The 5,583-nt window shown below is 49.9% G+C and overlaps 1 long non-coding RNA gene across 6 annotated transcripts in view; it reads right to left on the reverse strand.

Moving 5' to 3' along the window:
• The window catches only part of LOC131489518 (uncharacterized), a 24,491-nt gene extending 19,296 nt beyond the window's left edge, over positions 1-5,195 (reverse strand). For 2 of the 6 annotated variants that reach the window (XR_009250624.1, XR_009250623.1), the window contains exons 1-4: positions 4,748-4,835; positions 3,019-3,671; positions 2,746-2,818; positions 2,421-2,500 (exon numbers count right to left, since the gene is read on the reverse strand). This is a non-coding gene — a long non-coding RNA (uncharacterized LOC131489518). The other 4 variants (XR_009250620.1, XR_009250621.1, XR_009250619.1 and 1 more) reach the window with 4 other exon arrangements.
• Between the last annotated feature and the right edge of the window lie 388 nt (positions 5,196-5,583).

Genomic DNA, 5,583 nt, shown 5'->3' on the forward strand with positions numbered 1-5,583 from the left:
TATTTTTTTTTTCAACGTTTTTTATTTATTTTTGGGACAGAGAGAGACAGAGCATGAACTGGGGAGGGGCAGAGAGAGAGGGAGACACAGAATCGGAAACAGGCTCCGAGCCATCAGCCCAGAGCCTGACGCGGGGCTCGAACTCACAGACAGCGAGATCGTGACCTGGCTGAAGTCGGACGCTTAACCGACTGCGCCACCCAGGCGCCCCCTTTTTTTTTTTTTTTTTTTAATTTTTTTTTTCAACGTTTTTTATTTAGTTTTTTTGGGACAGAGAGAGACAGAGCATGAACGGGGGAGGGGCAGAGAGAGAGGGAGACACAGAATGGGAAACAGGCTCCAGGCTCTGAGCCATCAGCCCAGAGCCTGACGCGGGGCTCAAACTCACGGACCGCGAGATCGTGACCTGGCTGAAGTCGGACGCTTAACCGACTGCGCCACCCAGGCGCCCCTTGTTTTATTTTTTTTAATGTTTATTTTATTTTTGAGACAGAGACAGAGCATGAGCAGGGGAGGGGCAGAGAGAGGGAGACACGGAATCCGAAGCAGGCTCCGGGCTCCGAGCTGTCAGCACAGAGGCCCCCAGCGGGGCTCAGACTCGTCGACTGCAAGATCGAGACCTGAGCCGGTTGGACACTCAACCTACTGAGCCACTCAGGCGCCCCTCGGTTTCATTTGTCTTTTAGGATTTTATTTTACTTTTGAGAGAAAGGGAGAGAGAGAATCCCAAGCAGGCTCCATGCTCAATGTGGATCCTGATGTGGGGCTCGATCCCACAACCCTGAGATCATGACCTGAGCCAAAATCAAGATGACCTGAGCCAAAATCAAGAATTGGACACTTAACTGACTGAACCACTGGGCACCCCTCCATTTCATTAAAAAAAAAAAAAAAAAAAAAATCCCTTCCAGGGCTCCTGGGTGGCTCAGTGGGTTGTGTCTGACTGGCCCAGGTCATGATCTCATGGTTCATGAGTTTGAGCCCCGTGTCAGGCTCTCTGCTGTCAGTGTGGAGCCCGCTTCAGAGCCTCTGTCCTCCACTCTGTCTGCACCTCTCTTAAAAATAAACATTAACATAAAAACCATCCCTTCCCATCGATCACTCTCCCTGTTGAACAGAGAGCGGCTGACTGTTTAGCATCACGTGACCCTTCTTTGGACACTGAAGATCATGAACCAGAATCTCATTAGGTTCTTCAGCTCACATGGAGATCACGATTAGTGTTTACTGAAGGCTCTTGAAAAGATACACAATAACGGGTATTAACACAAGAAACAGGAGGAGAATATCAAATGTCTGGAAAACACCCCAAATCCAAGATTCCCATTTGCCCAAGTTTAACCACCTGGAAAGATCAAATTGGTTATAATGAGATTATTTTTACTTTTACAAGTCAATCTGCATTGTTTTTTATAATGTGCAATTGGGTTTTAATTTTTTTTCTGAGTTATGTATGTAGGCACAACGTGACGGGGCGCCTGGGTGGCTCAGCCTATTGAACGTCTGACTCTGGATTTCAGCTTGGGTCATGATCCCAGGGTCGTGGGATCGAGCCCGGCGTTGGGCTCTGTGCTGACAGCATGGAGCCTGCTTGGGAGTCTCTCTGACCGCCCCCCACCCCGCCTGTGTGCACACAAAATAAACATTAAAAACCCACAATGTAACTGTAGATATTCTTCAGTAGATAGACCCACCAAGGGAGTCTTGGAGAAATACCTTATAAAGGTAGGCACTCCTAGGCAACCAGGTCAAAATCCCAGATTAGTATAGAAGCACTTTGGGAATTAGACATCCCATCAGCATAGACACACCAGGGGAATTAGGCAGATCCACGAGGTCAGAGCAGACACATCTGTGTTGCAGGGAGACATTACTGGTCAAATAGACACATGAGGGGAGTAGGAGGAGTAATGTTGGGGCTTCGAGACAAACTCTAGGTCAGGGGAGGCAGACCGGGGATGCAGGGACCATCTTGAGAATTATGAAGACGCCCCATGTGAGTGTGGACATAGCAGGGAATAAGGTTACAACAAAGGTCAGAAGAGCCACATGGGAAATTAGGTAGACATCCTCAAGTGCAGACCCTCCTGGGTAGAGTTCAGCTAAGAGCAGGGGAAAAGCTATGCAGGTACATGTACACACAGCTGATTATTAAGGAGGCATCGAGGTGCGGCTGACATACAGCAGGGTAAACAGGGAGACATTCCGGGTCAGAGTAGACGGAGCCAGAGAATTCAAGACCTCTGAAGTGAGAGAACACACGTGGGGAAACCGGTTTCTCAGGTTAGTATAGAAATTCCCGAGGAATCAAGGTGACGTCCCAAGTCATGGTATCTTCCCCTGGGGAAACGGGGCCATCTTAGGATAGACACAACCTGGGATACTAGGGAAACATCCCTGGTCAAAAGAGATGCACTTACTTTGTAAGAAAGTAGACATGCCCCATCTGTGTAGACACATCTGAGTTATTAAACAGATATCCCGGTAAGGGTAGACATACCTGGGGAATTAAGGAGACATTCCAGGTTACTGTAGACATTCCACATCAAAATAGAAACAGAGGGGAACTCAGGGGACATCACGTATCAGGGTAGACACATCTGGGGACCTGGGGAGAGCCTGGATGGGAGAGAGATTCCAGATCAGGCTAGACACAGTGGGAGGTGGGGGGTAGCAGTGTGACATCCTAAGTCAGGGAAGACACTTCCCTAAGTTAGGGAGGGATCCCAAGTCAGGCTGACCTACCTGGTGCATTAAAGGGTCATTGTAATCAATGCAGACACGCCTGGGGACTTAGAGACATCACAGATCAGAACACCTGGAGAGATAGGGCGATACCTCAGGTCACTGTGAACACACTTCTGGAGTTCGGGAGACTTCACTGGTCAAGGTGGATGACCTGGGGGAAACAGCCCTTCGTGAACAATACAGACACACCTTGGTAACTAGGGAGACCTCCCAGGCGAGATTAGATGCAACTGGGAATGAGAGAAAGAGCCCAAGTCTGTGTCAACACACCTGAGGAACGAGACCTCCAGATTCACAGTAGACACGGCGAAGGACAAAGGCATACGTCCCAGGATACGCTGGCCAGTCCTGAAGAGCGGAGACATTCAAGGCCCCGAGAGAGAAATCTGGAGAATGAGACCTCCCAGCTCAGAGCAGACACCCCTGTGGAGCCAAGGGGACCTCTTTGGTCGGAGTAGAAATACGTGGGGAAACGGGTCGTCCCAGGTCGTAGATTCACCGTGGAATTGGACACCTCGGTCACGTGAGAGCAACCGGGGAGATACACCGTGTCAAGGCAGACACTGAAAACGAAGCAGGGAGACAACCCAGGTCAGAGGGGACACACTTGCGGGGTTAGGGAGACCACAGATCAGAGTAGACATGCCTGGGAGACCAGGGAGATCTCGCAGGTCAGCTGGACACGGGGAAAGTGAGACATTCCGATGCAGGGTAGGCCTGCCTGAGGAATTAGGGAGAGATCCCCGCTCAGACATACACCGCTGGGGTTTTATGTGAACGAAAAGGTCAGCGTAGACACTCCTGCAAAACCAGAGGACACCACACCTCAGTATGGACACACCTTGAAAATCTGGGACACATCCCGGGTCAGGATAGACACAGCTGGGGTTTTAGGAAGCCATCCCTGTTCAGCGTGGACACATCTGTGGATTAGACATCCCAGGTATGAGTAGACACGTCTGAGTTTGACATCTCAGGTTACGGCAGGCACAACTGGGGAACCAGGGAGGCTCCGGGGCAAAGTGGCCACACCTGAGGTGTTAGATGTTCCGGGTCAGAGTGGACATGCCTGAGATACTAGGTAGTCACAGCAGGTCAAGTGGAGACATCCAATGTCGAGGCAGACGCAGCTGGGAATCTATGGAATCAGACTAGGTTAGTGTTGACACACTTGGGGAATTAAGACCGCTCAGGTCAGTGTAGACATAACTGGTATATTACAATAAAATACCGCTTTTTGTAGACACATCTGGGGAACTAGTCAGCGGTCCAGGTGAGCTGAGATAACATCTCAGGAGTCGTGGAGACCCTGAAGGTCAGGGTAGGTGGACTCGGGGAAGTAAGCAGACGTGCTGCGTCAGAGTACAACAGAGCAGAGAGGGGACTTCCAGAGTGGTACCAATAAACACGAGACCTCTCAAGTCAGTGGACACACGGAGGAGGAATTACACATCCCAGGTCAACACCTAAAGAGTTAGGGAGAAAAACCAGGTCACGACAGAAACATCTGGGATTAGAGATTCACTCGTGCCCATGTGGACACAACTGGGCTCTAGGGATGGACCAGGTCAGAGAAGATACAGGAATTTTCAGAGATAATACGAGTTTAGGGTAGACACACTTGGAGAACAAAGAAAACATTTCAGGTCAGGGTAGAAACACCTGGGGAGTTAGGGGGCTATCCAATGTCACTGAAGACACACGTGGTGAATTAGGGACACATCCCAGGTCAGTCACAATTGATGATAAGGTGTATCTCAGGTCAGAGAAGACACTTCTGATTATTAAAGAGAGAAAATCAGGGAGGGCACCCCTGGGTGATTAGGGGACACCACCTTTCAGGGTTCACACACAGGATTAGGGATACGTCTCTGAGTGCGTACCAGAGTAGGCACACTCAGAGAATTAGAGAAACCCCACAGGTCTCTGTATTTCAAAGACCTCATTGATCAGGGTACATACAGAATAAGGGTCACCTCCCAGGTCAGAGTAGACCTACCTAGAGATTTAGGGGAATATCCTCGATCAGTGTAGACCCACGGGAAAACTGGCAGACTTCCAGCGTCGGGGCAGCCAAACCTGGAGAACTGGGAGACACCCACTGTCAGTATACACGCCCCGGTGACGAGGGACATATACTAGATCAGGTTAGACCTAACTGGGGAACTTTGGAGACATCCCAGCTCAGGTATACTTCCCAGAGGAACTTGAGATACAATCCAGATCAGGGCCACCACGCTTGGGGAACTACTATGGATGTAGCTCACGTCAATGTTGTTAAAGTAACCAGATTACGCCCAAAATGGAGTCACTAATGTTAAGCCCCGTGTCAGCAAACCAAAACTTACGTTTCTATGCTCTGCTCTCCCGGAAGAGGAAGGCCTAGGTCAGCCAGTCAGCTCTCACCTGCTCAGCACAAGGTACCCGACCTGCTCCGAGACTTCCCTGGGGCCCATGTAATAAGAGTAACCATGCTTACCCATCAGCAGATGCCCAGCGAATCTGCCCGTTCCTGCTCACATGGTCTAAGAATGTCGTGCGTTGTGCAGCTCTTTGGTGCTCCTTTCTATCGCTAGGTTGCATGCTGCCTGACTCATGAATCACTAAATAGAAGCCAGCTAGATCCATAAATTGACTAGAAAATGTTTTCTTTGAGAGAGAGACACAGACTCCAAAGCAGGCTCCAGGCTCTGAGCTGTCAGCACAGAGCCCGATGCGGGGCTCGAACCCACGAACGGGGAGATCATGACCTGAAGTCAGATGCTTAACTGAGCCACCCAGGCGCCCCCCAAATTTTCTTTTAATAGTGTTGATGACAACGATGGGATTCAAAGA

This window comes from Neofelis nebulosa, chromosome 11, assembly GCF_028018385.1.
Source record: "Neofelis nebulosa isolate mNeoNeb1 chromosome 11, mNeoNeb1.pri, whole genome shotgun sequence".
Classification (NCBI taxonomy): domain Eukaryota; kingdom Metazoa; phylum Chordata; class Mammalia; order Carnivora; family Felidae; genus Neofelis; species Neofelis nebulosa.